Consider the following 18,647-nt stretch of genomic DNA (forward strand, 5'->3'; position numbering starts at 1 on the left):
TCCAATATGATCTCATACCCCATATAACAATAAGTGAAGCAGTGTAAGTACATTCTTATTATTTTTTAAAAAATGTCATTCCTTGCAGGCTCAACCTACCATAATTATTTTCATAAAACTAATCACAGGTCAGGTATTCCAGCTAACATTCCTGTTCCTTGAGCAATGCTTTCAAAATAGTTTTAATGAAGAAAGTTATATGCATAATTTTTAAATCCCTACCAAGAGCCTTTTGCTATACAATACTTTAGAGGCTACCAAATAGAAGCCTTTTTTATATCTAGTGTAAATATTTTTACATTATTTTATATTAAAAACCACACTAGGACTCACATAATAGAGAACATTGGGGAATGCCAAGATGAAATATCGGAAAATGTATGTTTGATAACTAAGATTAGTTGGTTATTTTATTTCTATTATGGAGAGACTTTTGTTTGGGGTGTGTGTGTGTGTGTGTGTGTGTGTGTGTGTGTGTGTGTTTTGGGCCTAAAAGTTAATTTGACTGCTGTCCATAAGTGAAGTGAGCAATTCAGTAATTAACTTTTGTGTTTTAAATGTATGAACTTTAATTAGATTTCATTATAAACAAACAAACGTCAACCATAATTATAAGCTCCTTGGTTTACCCACATATTATCCCTTTTCAAACAAACTTGATGTCAGACAAATTAAAATCAAGCAGCCAGCAATTTTGACTTGAATTTTACATGATCTGCTGGTAACCTGATTACTTTAACTTCAATATCATTACAGGAAAAGTATTTCAGGAAAAATAATGACAAGAATTCCAACAGGAGACAAGCTTAATTGTATTGATTCAAAAGACGCATGTTCATAGGAACCATGCCGAAGGAATAATGTTATCTCAAATCTACGGTTTCTATTAAAATAAAATTGTCCAGCATGAAAGAGGCAATTAAGATTGGTGTCTGCCGGACTAGAGATACTAAACTAACTAAATAATTATCTGGGCCCAATTATCTTCTACTTTAAGTAGCAAAGTATCAGTGTGGAGCAACCACTAGGCATGAGGTGTGCAGGTTTATTTACTGACTGGTGTATCTATTAGGACCAAGAACAAGTGGAGCTGTCAGGGCATAATGAAGGTAAATGATTAGTTAGCACCAAGCCTGAACTCTTCTTCAATGCAATAAGAGTTAATTAAAGTTTACCACCAACATCAACCAAAGCAGGATGTTGATCAGGTTTCAGCATTAAGTGCAAACAGACAATAGTTGCCAGCAATTAGTGCAGCTATCAAATGACATGCGATGATAATTATACATTTAAAACAGCTAAAGACTGGGGTTGGGGGGGGGATAAAAAACCAATCAGCCTCTTTGACGACAAATACTCAAAGGACAGGAAACAGGTATCAGATTATTTCACTTTAACACTGTAAATCAATAGAGTTAAATAAGAGAAGGTTGCATGGGTGCATTATCCGAGAGAGAACAATTCGCTGGATCCAAAATGAAATAAATCTGCTAGTGTTGGCCTATCAAAGATAAGGACTTCTGTCGCTAAAGAAAATAAGCTGCTTTTCCATTACAGTTCCAGCATGAAGTCTGCTTCAACAAAGTTGAGCTTCTAGTTTTCCTGCAAACTCAACAATGCAGCGAGTATTGCACCATAATTATTGTAATTTAAATTAAGTATTAACTTTCATGCCAAAAGTACTTTTTTGGGGGGGCCTGAATGTTATCTTTGGGTTCTCAGATAAAATCTCCCTGGGAAGTTTCTGGATGTTGGGGTGGAAATTCTTTGAAGGCAGCTCCACGTTGAAAACAAAAGCCGTATCTACCTATTATTTAGGTCTTTTCCTTGATGACACGCAGAACTGTGACTTCAACCTTGAAACCCATGGACCTGCCTCAAGAACACCCCTTACCATCATTTCAATGCAAGCACCCCCTTCCTTCGCAGCGTCTGGCCTGCAGCCTGGAGCAGGTCTCCAGAAACGCGCCCATCCTCATGGCCTCCACCTCTCCATCTTCCCAAGGAGCTCTGTTATGCTAAGGATTTGTACAGAGCGGTGGCTAATCCCAACATTTCCCTGGAGCTAAATCTAAGCCATGGCCGACTCCCGGCACAAAAATGTCGCCCTCCCGAGGCCCTCTTGCCCCCTTCAGCACTCATGCCCTCACTGGCCCTGACATCCCCCCTTCAGCCATGACAAATGAGCTGATGACTGTGACGCGCCTGCACAGGGGGACCGCTTTATCTGGAGATATATCATCAACGCTCGCCATCCTCTGCTAATACGGCTCTTCTAGGCTAATGTGTTGTGAAAATTGGAGGGAATTTTTGTGTAAATATATGCACTTTAAGTCGTAAGAGACCAACTTCATCAAAAGGAGGAAAGGGGAGTTAGAATGGATAGGATGCTGGGGGGTGGGCGGGGAGGAGGAGGAGGACTGGAAAAAGACTCGCAGGCTCTGAATGTTGCTCTGGGGACTTAAGTCACTCCGCTCAACCTCTGCCACACTGCGAGCCAGCCAGCTGACTCTCTTAAAGGTCCAGGCCCCTCGCCACGAGAGGCCAGAGCAGAGCAGAATTTGTGTACTAACACAAACAAACCCCCTTGATCAACACGGATAAGCCATCGCAAGGCCATTGCTTTGTTTCTACCCCCAGCGTGGTACAGAGTTTCTCCTCCAGCCCCTGATTTCCTGTTATTAAAGCTCTCTCATTCATTTTAGTGGAGGGATGGGTTGTCAACACCCATTTTACTCCAAGATCCTCGCATTCTTCAACTAGAGAGAAGCAATGCTTTTCCAGCTAGTATTAAATGTGAAACTCTTCAAGCTTCACAGAGAAGGGAGGGCGAAGCAGGAACCCTTCGCATAAACACCACCATTGCATTAAGTCAGAACCCAAGCTCCCGTTCCCTAGACCTTGCTATGTACACTATGGACTTGACAGGGGACATACTTGTTGTAACCTCTTCTCTCAATTCATGTGAGGACACAGCCAATCCGAGTCAACTGGAGCACAACAGGCCTCGGAAGAAAAGAGGTCAGGCTTTGAGGAAAGTGCTATTCACTCTTGGGCCACGCAAGGAGCTCTTTATTCCTGTCCTTATTGGCATTCACCCCCCTTACCAGAGCAAGAACAAAGCCAAGTGCTCGTGTGAGGTTTATGAATAAATCAGAGGTGAGCCACTTTAAGTGCGGCCCACGATTTCCTTGTTGACAGTGAGCACTTAAACAGGCTTCTGTGACCAGCAACTTCTCGCCAACCGCAATGATTCCTAATCTGCACCCTGCTTCATTCCGAGAACTCAGTATCCCACCCCCTTCCGCACGTTTTCACCTTTGGGGCAACGCTTGTCCTATCTCCAGCAGCTTAGCGTTACAATCCTGCGAGCAGCAGCCTGTCCTAAGGCCGTCACTGCACCAGCTGAAAATCTTCCTTTGCTGGCAAAAAGAAGATCCACAAATAAAAGCATCCCCTGCTTAACAGACGTTATTCTCTAATTAATATTATAGACTCTTTGGAAATGGGAAGAGCTGAGCCAACAACAGTGAAAAAAATGTTAAATGATCTGCTGCAGGGCACACACACACACACACTCACACACACACACTCACACACACACACACACAGGATCGCATCGGCTGCGCGCAGTAGATGTGTGATATTTCCCAGGTATTTTTCTGAGCTTCAGTTTCCTTATGGGTTAAGCAAGGGAATGGTTCTATATCCCTCCTGACTGCAACAATCTATGGTTCCACTATAAAAACCCATTTAGATTGTGTTGGAAGATCGTTTTCCCTATGGAATTTTCCAAGGCAGACCCAGATGTTTTGTTTTTAAGGTTGTATATTTCTTATCAGTACCTAGATTTCAGAAAGAGAGGCAGATTCCAGTAGGATAGTAAACTGAAGTTTCCTATTTATATTTTTAATGAACTGTCATTCTTTTCTTTTTTCTCAATCCATTCGATAGATATTTATTGAGGATATTTACCAAGGATTTGCCAATAATGTCCCTCATTGTGAATATAGTGATTAACAGATGTGAGTGCTGCCCTCATGGAGGCTGAAATTTTTTGAGGAAGCAGTTAAAAGAGCATCATGAAAAATGCTAGGATGCTAATTGGTTTCTTCCAATGAAGTATAGCCTTACCCTATTAGTGTTCATTAAACACTTTGCCTTATATAAATGTGCTTCCAGTGAATTGTCAAGTCCAGGGCTACTTATAAAGGACCAGAACTTAGGCAGTACACACTTTTATCTTTAAGAAAAACTGTAACAAAGATTGTGGGCCAAGTATATAGAAATTTAAAGCAAAAATCAAACTCAAAGTTGGGAAATTACAACCCAAAAATACACTTATATTTCCCAATAAAATATAAATAATAATTTAAATGTGTATTATAATGAAAAAGTATTATGATTTTTTTAAAACGTAAAAGACATCGGTTGTAGTTCAGATAGTCAAAATGTATTTATAAACTTATCAACTTTATAATGAACCTTATCATCTTTGAACCCGGGTATTCTTCCACCGAATGATGCATTGCTACAAAAAGGAAAAGGGCTATGATCTCCTCCAAGAGATAAGCCAGGGTGAGACTTATAAGTTGGCTATAAAATCCCCCAAGAATATTGAAGAGTTTTATAATATTGCTGGATGATTAATAACTGGATCTGTTCTCCAGGCTGGTATAAATTTTTATGTACAGGGTACCATGTAATAGTATCAATACTCCTTTCATGGCACATCAAAATATCATAATACCAAGTACATAGAAAGGTGTTTCTATGGCATCAAAATCAATTTGGAGAAATCCTCTACTTCAAAGGCTTTCAAGCAGACTGGGTCAACTTCAAGACGGGAATTAGGTTTGTGGTCTCTTCTATTATTGCATACTAGAGGCCTGATGCACAAAATCTGTGCAAGAGCAGGCTTTCCTTCCCCCGGCTGCTGGCACCAGCTTCCCTCTGGCACCCGGGACCAGGCTTCCCTTACAGCCCTGGCTTCATCAGGAAGGTCGTCTGGAAGGATGAATAGAAGGATGTCTGGTCTAATTAGCATAACATGCTTTCATTATTATAGATAATGAACAACCTGGGATCTTGAATTCATGTGGAAAGACTAAGATCTGAATAATTTAAAAACTGTTTCTGTTCTAATTTACTTCTTAAATAAAAGACTAAGAAATAGATCGAACATCTCGAAGCCCCTCAGAACCAAAGCAACGTGTGATGATGGAGTGGCAGATAATGAGGTAGAGGACTGTCCACCGAGATGCCATCAAGGTAGCTATCAATGAGAAGTTATGAGAAGAAGGATCCTACAGCTTCTCCCACTCTTAGGCACACCATTGCCTAATTCCTAGCTCCTTCCCTTGTCTCTACTAAAAAGATTCATGAAGATGTGGCTGAGAAACACTCTTTAGGTGAGCACTACAAGAAAACCAGGTAATGACAATAAAGAGAAGGGAAACCGTAGGGTCCCCAGCCCTGTCACACCCACTTACTTTAATGTTCACAACACTTTAATCTCCTGCAATCTGTACAAGAACTTTGAAGGAGAGAGGAAACTGAGACTCAGAAAGATTAAATAACTTGAAGAAGTCATCGCTAACAAGAAGTCACCCATAGATTGGATACCATTGTTATCGGTCATTGAGATGTAAAAAAAAAAATTGAGTCGATTTTCAAACCTCTAAAACTGAAGCTAAAATAAATAAATTTACAAAGGAACCCAAAATAAACAGCATCAACAAATGTCTAGTTTTAACTAAGTGTCATCCTTTCTATATACACTATGCTGCCTATAAAACTGTCTTCCTTTATTGTCCTTACACAGAATAGAAACCTGCTCTTCTTAACACCGTGCTCGTGATTATGAAGAATGTATTTTAAGTCACTGAGGTCATCAGTGCTTTTATGAACCAGACTCTTCTTGACCATTCAAAGCACCGAGTCTAACCTGCTCCCGAAGCAGAAATACGTTTACAGTCCCAGAAATAAGAGGCCACCCAGATTCTACTTGTCTCCGCTTAGCAACATAGAACCCGCTCACTCAGAGGAGATGGTATCAGTATGGGGTCACCCTTGACATTTTCCTTCTCCTCTCTTCACTATTGTCACCACCTTCACATCAGTCACATAGCAAACCCCTTCCCCCGAGCTGGGATAGCTGGTTCTTGTGCTGACATGGCCCTACCATGCTGGGTGACTCAACCAGGACTTCTGCATTCTACAGCCATGTTTTAAAATGAGCTGCTTGAACTGACGTTCTAAGGCAGTTTCCAGCTTTATTATTTTGTGAGTTTCCAGTTGCCTTATAACCCTACCTACTCTTCTGTTGTGATCATGTTGTCCAGTCTTTAGGAAATAAAAGGAATTTAGTCCACAGAGGGAAAATCTCACAGATCTCCCCTATAAATACATCTAAAGAGGAAAGAGAGACTCTAACTTAGAAAGAGGGTAGAAGAGTGTATGTGTGTGTGTGTGTGTGTGTGCATGTGTGTGTGTGTGTACACTCCTATTTTGCATGTACTAAGCCAAAAGAGATGACTTATTCTCAGTTAATTGGTGGGCTCTGAAAAATGTATGTACTAATTGCATTATTCCTAAATATATGGGGAAAAGGGACTAAAAGTCGTATTTTGGAGAATCCACGTAATGGGCTTTCAGGGTCAGTGAAGGTAGTCCGGGAGATGAATGGGGTCTCCAGTTTACCCTCCGCAGCAGGCACATGTGAAGGCTCTCCATAGGCTCCCGCTCACAAAGTTTTGTTCTGTGTTGCTGTTAGCGGTGCGGCCAGGTGGCACTCGCCAGCTGATGGGTTTTGTGTTTTGCCACTGTTAAAGCTATGGATTTCCTTTCTTCTTTACAGTGAAGGAGGAGGATTTTATGGACAGTTATAAAATGCATATTTTAACCCCAAAGTCAATCTCCCCTGATTTAAAAAGATTTAGGTCTGAACAAATACTTGCCAGGACACAACTGAACCTAGAAACTTCGTCTTAGAGGTGCGTGCTATCATGGGCAGCATTCAGACATTAGCAACTGCCCACTGTCCTGCCTCCAGGACAAGCAAACATCAGAAATGATCCATCATCTGAATGTATGAGGGCATGTGCGAACCCCTGACCTGGAGGACTGAGACGCCTCCTCCGGACTCCACTGGGGCCGTCGGGCCATATGAACCAAGTCAAGCTGCCCCAAATCTTAAATTTTGTTTATTTTTTTTTAAATCTCTAGAACGTTCGAGTGGCTCGCTATATCTGCCATAAGCTGCTTGGCAAATACGACGTCAGTGTCAAAGCCACATTGAAGTTGTGTGCATACATTGGAAAGCGCCTCAAAAAACGGCAAAATCTGATTTCCCTCGCAAACCTTTAAGAGAGAAGGGGCCCAGAGAGCAGCTGCCCCGATGGATAGAGGGTTGTGTGTCGGATGGGAAACCCTATCAAACTTCCAAGGCAACTTGTGAACTTCTGACACAAGGAATTAACAGAACATCAAATCCAGCGAGATCACAGGGGCACAATCCTGTGCACAAAATAATGCCATTGAGCCCTCATTAAAAGGCCATTTTGTCCTCAGCCATCAAAGCCTGGGAGAGCATGAAGATCTTGGTTATATCATCGGGGATAACCAAAACAAGTGCCAAGAGCAATTGTGCACTTAGTTCTCACATGTGTCCATCTGTTCGCGTATAAACATATATTCTGCTTTCTGTCTGATTTCTCAAAATCTTGATATCAGAATACCCTGGGCTTTTGCCCATTTCCTAAGAATGCAGACATCACATAGCTACTATTAACCCATGTGCGATCCGCTTCCATGGAGGCTGGCACGCTGCCAGGCACAACACATGGTGCTTGGTTAACAATGTCTTAAAATATAAATGAATTTATTTTTTAAATTAACACGTTTCTCTTATGGAAATACCTTAATAAGCCCTTCTGCATGTAAAAAAAAAAAAATAGCCTCCATGTGGATTTTTTTGTTCTTTTAAGACTTTTTTTGCAAGCATATCATAAAGTGAACCATAAAAGTTTCTGAAACAATCCAGAATTTCTTGACAAATTTTTAAGAGGACTCTAGTAAAGAATCTGGGGTGGGGGTGGGGGCTTTATATGACAAAGATCAAACGCTTTTCCTTTACAGTATTCTGTACTCAAGAGGCAACCTTTATACTTTAATTTACGCGAAAACACTCCTGATTTCCCAGGTTTCTACGTAAACCGTCTTAATAGCACTGCAGCCACGGAACCACTAAAGTGATGAGGTTGTTAAGTTCTACAACCCAGCAGCAGAGCGAGCGAGGTTAATATCTGGTAAGATCTTTCCCTCCTGCTCTGGGCCAGCCTTCCATGGCTCATTGACCTCCCCAAACCCGGAAGAGCTTGTGTACCATATATACGTATAAATAATTACCCACACTGCACTGCATTTGCATAGGTACAAAAGAACCAGTTCCCACCTTCGAAAGCGTCTGAACACTGAAGGTATTTGCCCACCCTAATTATGACCGAAGACGACCATTTAGTGCCCTGATCATGTTGTGAATTGACAGCCAGCGACAGCCCTCTGCAGCGACAGGAGGAAACTCTTCTGCAAATGTCCCCAAGACTGAACACGCAGTACTCGCCCACTTGTTAAAAGACTACTCTCTACATGAAATACATCCACAAGGCAGCAGGAGATGAGTGAAACCCTAAGAGAATAAGTCCCTGTCCTCTGGTGCTGTCCCCTCCCAACCACAAAAGCTGATGGGCCACCTACACCAGGCAGCATTGCCCAAGTCACAATGCACAGCTCTTCCTCCAGGGAGGTGTGCCACCAACTCAGACAGCGGTGGCCAGCCAACAGAGCGTGAGACACACCAGGTATTCCGTGATTCACGAAGTTAAATATCCACCCTGTACAACTGGCCGTTTCTAAAAGAACTGTTTTTGCCAGCAAAGCGCTGGGAATTCCTGGCACCCAATAGCCAATATTGGACCAGCCTAGCTGTTTCTGAAAATTCTTCCACACACAAACCTCTGTTTATCATCCTCTGGTTACACCGTTGTCATACATATTACTGCTCCACGATGATGGAAACTCGGGGCATCTCAGAAAGTTGCTGAAACCGGAGCCCCTGCTTGTTTTCTCAAGACTTGGACAAACATAACTTTAGAGAGAGCAGAGCATGGGCATAAAGAGAGAGGAGACTGCATTTTCATCTTCCTTTCATCTTAGTCATTCAGTCAGCCATTCAGGACCCCATTCAATGGAGCTTTTCATTATGCAAAAAAATGCTAATCCTTTTCCGATGCTTTCACACTTGTATAAACCCCCCATTCCTTCAGCTGAAAAGCAATTATATCAGTTTACCTTTCTGTCAAAAACAGGATTAATATTCCAATAACAGAATCTCCTTTCTCTATCTTTTTTTCTTTTCCTTTAGGAAATGAGAGAAAATTAGTACAGGCATTCTGAGAACAAGAATACATTATCTGAAGTATGGGGATGTTAACCACGGATGGGTGGGAAAAGGAGACAAATCAAGAAGAAGACAAAGTGGTTCAGTTCCTGCAGAAACTCTTTCCTGGGACAGAACTGACCTTCCCTCGGCAGCTGCCCCGAGAGTGAGCCTCACTCGGGTCTATTAATCAGAAACAAATTATGAAAGAATGTCGCTGGACTGGTTGACACTATCCCATCTTGGGAGAGTCAGAGGCAGCCTAGTAACAATGTCCTCTTCATGGGTAATGAACAGCCATGACAAATGGGGCAGAGCCACTATTTATTTGCATATGCAAATTCTCACACAGGGGAAACATGTACAAACAAGTGTCATTGTAAGGTGGATTAGGCAAACAACGCTTCCTTTTTTAGGACATTCTGCAGCCCAGGACATTAGTCAGCACAATTAAACCAGTCTCCATGGAGACTAATGAAATTTCACCATGGTATGAGTTAAATTAGATAGCTAGTTATGTGTTTCCACAATCCAACTCGCAAGCCATTATGGCTTTAGAACAATACAGCAATTGTGCCTGGCTGATCTCTGCCAGCTCAACAAGCTCCTAAGTTGACAATTTGCATATGTTAATATAATTAAGCACTAATTACATGAAACTTGTACATATTCACAGGCACTTTCCCTGGGTGCTTTTCAGTTTGAACCTTGGCCAAGTCTTTAACCCTTAGAATAGTCTTAGAGGGGAAAAAAAAAAACAAAAAAAAAAACTCTGCCTGTGGGTACAGCCCCTAGGCAGACACAGAAAGGCTCCTCATTTATAAGCACAAAGCTTAACCTGGCTTCTCATATTTCCAGCAACAATGACAGAAAATATTTGGTGAGTGTGCTGGGGACCAGGGATAAAGAAGTGTGTGTGTGTGGGGGGGTGTGCAGGGAGAGGAGATGCATTAGTCTTTAAAAACTCATAAGGAGTATCTTCTCATAGGCAGGCAATGACATTCATTTCAAGAAAACGTTAAGGAAGGATTTGCTCTCCCTGACAGTGTCGAACCTTGGGAGATGAAAATGGTTTGACAACAGCAAAAATAGCAAGCAGGAAAAGGAAGACGGAGCCAGTAGCACCTAATGAGCTTTACATAAATATATGCAGAGGCAATTAAGCAATGTTAATTACTATGACAACAGTTAATTGAATATAATTAGATATTTTAAGCCACTGAATAAAGCACAGTTAAGATTAATTTTATTGAGATTGATTGTAAATAAGGATAGATTAGCTCTGTGTTTTGACAGGCAGAAAAAGTAGTTCTGCACATGAAGCAGGGGCCTGGCCACGCCAGGCCAAAAATCATATATTATTTTAATGTCACACCTCAGAATCATCTCCTCAATAAACATGACTTTTCAAACCCAAACAGACAGGAATCCTGAAGAAAAATAAACAGCTTGCAGAGATTAAAGAGCCTTTTGTCCTTTTTCATGTGCATTTCTTTTAACAGACTAAATTAAGCGAGTCTGGTGTACGTTTTTTGAGGAAGGAACATTTCACACTGAATGGAAAAAATGTTCTATCACATATGAAATTCGTGCAGCTGTGCGGAACTTGGTCCAGATGGTTTTAGACTATAAAACACCCACCAAATGATAGACAGTAGGCCTTCCCAAAGATCATGCGATAAAGTCACAATCTTTTATTTTGACCTCCTAAAGCCCCGCTTTGGTATTATTTCCAACCGAATCACATCTTTTCTTTTCACAATTGTGTCTTCAAGAGGGTTACAAGCAACACTGTGCCTACGGAGTGCCTGAAATCAATGGGAAAGGGCTGGGAGGCCTCCTTACACAGACAGCAGCAAAGTCACTCAGCCACAGATGCAATGAGAGCTATGACAACCCCATATGCAGATGACAACTCTTGAGTAGGACTCTGACAAACAATGGTGTCTCGAAACATCTCTTAGGGAAAATACTGCTAAGTGAAAATCCCTCCCAAATACTTTCACACCCAGCTAATACATGCCTGCCTTTAAGAAAAGGAACACAGCCCTCAAGAACGCTGAACAAATCCCTAATAAGAAAGGCACTTCCATTGATTTTGAAATAAATCAATAGGCGATTAACATAATATTTTTAAAGCAGCCGCATGTACACATGTGTGTATGCGTGCAACAGACACATAGATGTTATGTTTCCAGTACCTCGTGGTAGCTCTTAGCAGAACCAGGGCTTAGGGCCACTGAGTTGCCTCACAACTTCTGTAGGGTGTCCTCAGTCTTTCTAACAAAAACCCTAAAAGGGTCTGTGAAACAAGCCTAGGACAAGCCATTCTGCAGCGAAAGATTTTAAATCATCCAGCCTCTTCTAATAGACTTGAGACTTATTGAGGTAGAAACCATAAAAAATGAAGAAGGGAAATTTAATCCCTGAAATATTGATTTGCACATTAATATCATATAGGCAGAGGGCAATTTGGCTTCGTGGAATGACACATTGTCGACCCTTGGTGAAGTCAGAGCCAATCTAACTGCTGAACATGTCTGAATCTCAAGAGTTATTAAGGGCCTCCCTTCTTGCCTTTATGACTTTTCTTCAGCCTACCAATGCAATCTTAAATGTATTATCTTTAAGAAATAATTGTAAAACCTCAGGGGTTTTCCAGTTAATGGAAGGGAGGCCAAACCACATCAGATTCTGAAATGCAACATTAAACCCTCGCAATCAACAAAAGCACCTCCATTCTCATCCATCCAGGGCAGGATCTAATATTGTTATTAAAGATAATCAAATTTCATTGTGTAAATTTAGGTTCATGGTCAGAATGGAAGTAGTAGATTCTGCAATATTAAACAGCGATTTTCTCAGCCTGCTCTATGTTTTCCCCTCACTGGTGCAGCATCTTTTCCAATAATTCTATTAGCTCCAAATTAATGAACAGACTTGAGCTCATCCGCTAAAAATGGCAAAAAGATGACAATAGAGCTGGAACAGGTTTCCTTTGGTTTTAACTTTAATGGCAACTTTCACTTCCCAGCCCCAGAGTCCATCTCCCTGCCTGACCCCACACTTGGGGGCTGTGGCGTTGACTCACACAGCTGGTCTACCTGACCTTTCTTTGTTCCTTAGGCACATTTCACTTTTCAGATTTATGGTATTTGCCCCATATTTCATTGACTCTATCTCCATTGCCATAAAATCAAAACACTTCAGTATCAGCTTACTTTAAAAAAAAAAATCCAAAAGCAACCAGCCACTGAATAAACACACTACGATGCTCTCTCCCCAGTTTCTGCCATAAATATGAAAACTGTGGGTTTTTTTTCAAATAACTGTATAAACCTTATGATCCCCACACTGAAGCCAGGTGTAAGAGGTTAAAACAGCTGGCGAACCCTCTTTTATTTTTGTGTGCCTTCCTGCTGATTGAAACCACAAACATTGAAAACTATCAAATATTCCCTTAAGGATTTCTTTTCTTTCTTTCTTTCTTTCTTTCTTTCTTTCTTTCTTTCTTTTTTTTCTTAAGAAGAGGAAGGGGGGAAAAAAGGGAAAGCATTTTCTTCAATAAGCTGCTGCGTGGAGAAGAAGGAAAAAACTCTAAAACACAAGCAGTTACAGAAGTCGTGAAATCGCGACCATCTCCTTTCCTCCAGTAGCTAAACCATCATTTCCCAACAGCAAGGCACAATTGTTTTTATTCTTCAGTGAGGAGAGAGAAAAGGAGAAAGAAGAGGAAAGAAAGGAAGAAAAAGCAGAGTCTGAGCCTGCCCTGCCAGTCCCGCCAGGAAACACAAAGTAAAACAAGTGCGGATGGCGCGGAGAGCGTTACGTACCCGGGCTGTGTTTGTGCATGGCTCTCAATGGAAGCGATCGATGCCCGTGTCACAGTGGCGTCCCAATCGCAGCCAAGTCTCAGCCTCAATCTAAGCAACACCCGGCGAGAAGGCGGCAGCAGCGGCAGCCGCAGCCTCTCCCTGACTCCCCCATCCATCCACCCGACTACAAATAGAACACTACATAGGAGCCTCAAGCACCCCCACGTTTATGGGGATCAAGCCACTGGAAATCCTGGAGAACACAATAAAAAAAAGAGGAAAAAAAAAAAAACACACCCCAAACCACCCTTCCTTCTTGTCTCTTGTCTCTCTGGCTTCCTCTCTGCCTCCTCTCTCCTCCTCTCCCTGCTCCCTCTGTCTCTCCTTTTGCCATCTACATGATCCTTGATTAAACATGGAACAGAGTTAATAAAAAAAAAAAAAAAAAGAGGGGGTGGGGGGAGAGAAGGACTCAGGGAGAGGAAATATGCAACTGTCAGAACGGGGCGGCCAGATCTCCTGTGAACCTGCCTGTGTCTGAGTCAGTGTCAATCCACCATCTTCCGCCAGTGAACTTGTCTTTGGGTTTTTGTTTGCTTGGGGGGCCTGCAGGGGGGAGGTTGTTGCTGTTGTGTGTGTGTGTGTGTGTGTGTGTGTGTGTGCATGTGTGTGTGTGTCTGTGTGCTTGCTTTTGGAAGGGGGAGGGGAAGGCAAGGTGGGGGCAGGCGGTGGGGGGGGGGGTGCAGGGAGAACGTGCGTGAGCCTGTGCCGAGTGTGAGTGTGAGTGTGTGTGTGTGTGTGTGTGTGTGTGCAGGGGTCGGCGTGGGGGGGGGGGGTCGGCGAGCGCGATCGGAACCTAGGGTACCTACAAGGAGGGTGTGTGTCTCGCCGATCGGGAGCTTAAGACCTCACCGGAGCCGCGCGGAAGTGAGGAGCCGCGGCCCAAGGCGGCCCAGGAGCCCGGCGTGCGGGCCGGACCCCGAGCCCCGCGCCCCGCGCCCCGCGCCCGCAGGAGCCCCCGCCCGGACCGCAGGTAACAAAGACATCCCCGCCCGCGCCCCCTGCAACTTGGGCATCATCGGTGGAGAAAGTTTATGACGATCCGGGAGACGTTTTATTATTATTATTATTATTTTCTTTTCCGATAGGAAAGGAGCAGAGAGAATGGGGTGAGGGAGGGAAAGAGAAGTAGAGGGAAGGCGAGACCCGGCGCGCCCAGCCCCGGAGCCTCGCCTGGCTGCGGGCCGGGGGCCGCGCTGGCTGCCGGAGAGGCGGCGGCGGAGGCGGAGTTGGTCCGCAGGCAGACCCGGAGCCCCTCCGGGGGGCCCGCGGAAGGACTCAGTCTCCCCGCAGCCGCAGCCCCCACCCCACCCCACCCCTGCGCGCACACACACACACCTTGCCCTCTGCCAAAAAGAAAGGGGCAGACTCTGCACCCCGAGCCGCGGGCACCCGCGCTCCGGGCTAAGGCGCTCCGGGCAGGGCAGTCCCAGCGCCCGGAGCGGCGGCGGCCGCATCCCGGTGGGTCCCCGCCCGGAGGCCCGCGATCCCGCCGCCTAACGGACCTGCTTCCGAGCGCCGGCGCCCGGTCCGCCCGCCCCAGGCAGCACCCCGGCCGCGCCCGCCGCCGCCGCCCGGCGCCCGCTCTCCCGCCGCCCGGCCCGGCCTCCGCCGCGGCCACCGGCGCCCTGGGCGGCGCGGGAGCGAGGGAAGGGGGCGGCGGCGGGAGGAGGAAGGAATCCGGGCGGAATACGGCGCGGGGGGAGCGGGGAGAGGGGCTCCCGGGTCCAAACTTGCCGGGGACGGACGGGCGCGCCGCCGCCGCATGGCGCCCGGGGCGCGGGGCGCGGGGACCCCGGCCGCGAGCTGACAGCCGCCCGCGCCGCCGGGAAGCCGGGCTCGCGGCGCAGCCAGAACCGAAAACACGGCAAAGGGAGAGCCGGCTGCCCGGCCGAACGCGGGATCCGGCGCTCCATCCCAAAGTTCCATCCCCCGCCACGCAGCCCCCCAGAGAAAGTGGGGGACCAGGCCCCTCCGGTCCCCTCCCTCCGTCCCTCCGCCGAGCGAGTCCTCCAGCCAAAAAGAAAAAAAAAAAGAAGAAGAAGGGGGGAAGGAGATAGGAAAGGGGGCCGAGCGGAAGGGATGGACGGGTTGCGGGGACGCGAGCGGGAGCGAGCGAGCCGGGGGCAGCGGGAGAGGCGGAGAGGGGGAGAGAGCGAGCGGAATATCACCAGATTGTGCAAGATCAGGCTGGAGAGGTAATCGATACCCGGCCTACATTTAACACAAACTACTCAATAAAAGTTAAAGAAAAAACTTACTTTCCATTTCCCCTGCTGCAGTTCCTACGCGATCTTCGCCTCCTCTTTTTTTTTTTGTTTTGTTTTGCTTTTATTTTTTATTTTTTACTCACAGCCGATCACGTCCAAGTAAAAACCAGAGAGGGCTCATTTTTTAAAAAAATAAAATAAAAATTAAAAAATAAAAATTAAAAAAAAATAATCCTCGAACTTTATTGGGTGGAAATCAAAACGCCGGAGCAGAAAGTGGGGGGCATGGAGCGGTCCTCGGGGTCCGGGAGGAGTGAACGCGTGCGCCCGCCGCGGCCTCGCTGTTGGCTTGTGAAGGGGCCGGGAGACGCAGGAAAGGAAATGAAAATCCGATATGTCTTTATTCTGCTAATTATTATCGTTTTAGCCCTGTTTAAAAAAAATGGCTGATTAAGTTGAGTGCGCATGTCTTTGTGTGTCTATTCCCGATATGCACTCTGGGAATGAGCGAGGAGAGCGGGGAGAGGGAGGGGAGGGGGGAGAGAGAGAGGTGTAATTAGCGAGGTGATCAACATTCCCCGGCTGCAAATGACGCGCAGCCGGCCCGCCGCCGCCGCCGCTGCCCGGGCTCCGAGCGGCCGGGAGCCCGGGACTCGGCCCCGCGGGGCGGGCAGGACCGGGACCTCGGGGCGCGCACCCCACGCGCCCCTGCCCTGCGCGCGGCTCCCAAACTTCATTAGACACACACACACACACACTCACACACTCACACACTCACACATGCATATACATTCACACACTCAGCAAAGGGGTGGGGGTGGGGGGGGTGTCAAACCCAAACACCGCCCAAGCACTGCCCTTGAACCTCTCTCTCCATGCTCCTCTTTTTTCATGTTAATGAGCAAAGTCATCATTAGCGGCCCGGAGATTTGTTTACCCGGGAGCTTTCAGCAGCAGGGATGGGAGTGAGGGCAGCGGAGGGGGTGTGCTCTGCCTGGTGCATTCAGCTGTGTGCAAGCACGCAGGTCGCTGGCAGAGAGGGGGGTATGCAGATGTATGTAAATACAGGTATGCAGATGTATGTAAATACGGGGTGCCTGACTGCTTGCGGGCACAGCCCGCTCTGCCCAGCCAACTCTCTCTCGAAGGAGGAGTTGCACCCCGCATCTGCAGGCACTGCTCTTGAAAACGTGTGTCTTTTGCGTAGGAAAACCCAGGGCAGGGAAGATGGAAGCGGTTAGTTTAGTCAAAGTAAACTTTCTAATGAGAAGAAGAAGTGGTGATTGCAAGGGGGAAGACAGGGAGTGCGGTCGGTTCTAACCTTTGTGGAATATTTTTGAATATTTTATCAGAATTCCGTGTAAGTTCAATGTAATGGCTTTAAGAAGACTTAGGGAGAAAAAAACCTTTCATCTTTGCGAGTCTGTGGAATTATCTTTCGGGAAGCACATTATTATGAATTTAAAAATCCCACTACAGATCTCATTAGAATGAAATATACTTGGTCTTTTCCTGGTGCAAAAATTTAAGGTGGCTGATTCTCATTTGAAAATCTAATTATCTCTTCCCAATATTACAGATGTGAATATGAGTGACACTTTCATTAAAAGATAATTAACTAAAACTAGGAATAGACATACTTTTAAATACCCCCTGATATATACTCAGATATATATACTCAGAGAGCATCTGGATACACTGCTATACCTCAGGTCCCAAGGAGACACCACCTAGGCAATATTTCAAAAAATAGGGATTCTACAGAGAAGGTGAGAGGAGCAAATCAGACAAGCTAAACACAGGAAACACTTGCAATGTCCAGCTTCCTGGACAGGTGAGGCCTAGGCTGCTCTGGGGTTGACAGGCCTTTGAAGTCCTGGATGGCCAGGATCTACTTCAAAACCTCGTCTTAGGCCTTAAGCACCAAATCTACCAAATACCACCAGAAAGGTTTATCACACAAGCTCTAGGGAGCACAGAGGCCGCAAACCTGCACCCCTCTGGCCTGAAGCCTTGCGTGATCAGGGGGAACGTGTGGAAAACCCCTAGGACTGATGCAAATGGGATTAAACACCCCCCACACACACACACACACACTACACCTGGAGGATAAAAGCAGAGTCCTGGGTAGAGCAGACCCAGACCCAGGTCAAGAAGAAAGCTGGTTGCCTGTGGCAGCTGGCTCAGGTGCCAGTGCGAGTCCCGAGGCTGGCAGTGGGGAATGAAACCCAGACATGGCCTTTATTAAGAGAAAAAGGCAGAGCACCCAGCACCTTAGGGTCTGCAGTCTGTGCATGGACCAGAGCCTTAGAACCAGGGCCTCTAAACGCTAGCAGAAAGCGTATGAAGTCTCTTCCAAAGACCCCATTCCATTTCCTATTAGCTGGGAAGAGACCTGCTCACACTGGACAGCTTTCTAAGATTTTAAGTGACTCTGTTTACAGCCCCACGTTCACACGGTGTCGCCCACCATGTGCTGCCATGTCTGACTGCGTCTCCTCGGGATTCATGCATGTGCCTTCAGAAACATGCGTGCCCAGGAGGGTAACATTTACATTCTCTTATAAGCGAAGAAGGTGTTTATGTAGCGTTACTGTTTACTGAAACACACCCCAGAGAGCAAAAATTCAGGCTTAAAGAAAAACACAAAACACACACCCCACGATTTGAGGTGTGTGATGGGGAAGGGAGCGGGGGCTCTGACAGAGACGGAGGGGAAATGGAGGCAGGGGAACTTTCAGGTTTCCATCAGAAGAGATCAAGTCCTTTGCGGGAGAGGGCTCCGCTGCAAGCTCCCTGATGGAAAAGCCATTTCCTGCGATTTCGGGCAGGCGAAGGCGCGTGATGAAGGAAACACCTGAGAACAATAAGTCTGCTTCAGGCTCAGGTGAAGAAAGGGGTCTGTTTCTGGCAGGGAGGAAGAGGGAAACGGCGATCATTCCGTTTTCAAGTCCTCCTTTATTTCTCTTTGCCTCTTTCCCCCCTGAAACATCATCAATAACATTACTGTCATTAATGTCAAAACACCAAACGTCAAATCAGGAAAACCATTTTAAAAAATTTGGTGGCTATTTTTTTTCCTCCTCTTGGAAAAGAGAAAAAAGAAAAGGCTGAGTGTGTGTG

The 18,647-nt window shown here is 45.5% G+C and overlaps 1 protein-coding gene and 1 long non-coding RNA gene across 6 annotated transcripts in view; one reads left to right on the plus strand and one right to left on the minus strand.

Moving 5' to 3' along the window:
• Positions 1-16,063, minus strand: part of ZFHX4 (zinc finger homeobox 4) — a 194,615-nt gene extending 178,552 nt beyond the window's left edge. The window contains exon 1 of one of the 5 annotated variants that reach the window (XM_084864891.1): positions 15,576-16,063. The gene's annotated coding sequence lies outside the window, so the exon portion shown is untranslated. Of the gene's footprint in view, positions 1-13,272; positions 13,611-14,652; positions 14,746-15,575 lie in introns of those variants that run through there. The other 4 variants (XM_084864887.1, XM_084864892.1, XM_084864889.1 and 1 more) reach the window with 4 other exon arrangements.
• LOC311612120 overlaps positions 14,008-18,647 on the plus strand; it is a 36,561-nt gene continuing 31,921 nt past the window's right edge. The window contains exon 1 of the long non-coding RNA XR_014793231.1: positions 14,008-14,287. This is a non-coding gene — a long non-coding RNA (uncharacterized lncRNA). The remainder of the gene's footprint in view (positions 14,288-18,647) is intronic.

The sequence above is a fragment of the Pipistrellus hanaki genome, assembly GCF_964339955.1.
Source record: "Pipistrellus hanaki genome assembly, chromosome: 17".
NCBI classification, from domain to species: domain Eukaryota; kingdom Metazoa; phylum Chordata; class Mammalia; order Chiroptera; family Vespertilionidae; genus Pipistrellus; species Pipistrellus hanaki.